This window comes from Condylura cristata, unplaced genomic scaffold, assembly GCF_000260355.1.
Source record: "Condylura cristata isolate star-nosed mole 26May11 unplaced genomic scaffold, ConCri1.0 scaffold00061, whole genome shotgun sequence".
Taxonomy (NCBI): domain Eukaryota; kingdom Metazoa; phylum Chordata; class Mammalia; order Eulipotyphla; family Talpidae; genus Condylura; species Condylura cristata.
The window spans coordinates 332,930-333,150 of NW_004567162.1; positions in this window are offsets into that span (position 1 = coordinate 332,930).

Consider the following 221-nt stretch of genomic DNA (forward strand, 5'->3'; position numbering starts at 1 on the left):
CCCAGAGATAGGAGGGAAACCTCCAGAGACAGGGGCGAGACCTCCAGAAATAGAGGGGAAACCTCCAGTGATCTCCCCAGAGATAGGAGGGAAACTTCCAGTGATCTCCCCAGAGATAGGAGGGAAACCTCCAGAGACAGGGGGGAGACCCCCAGAGATAGAGGGGAGACCTCCAGAGACAGGGGGGAGACCCCCAGAGATAGAGGGGAGACCTCCAGAGA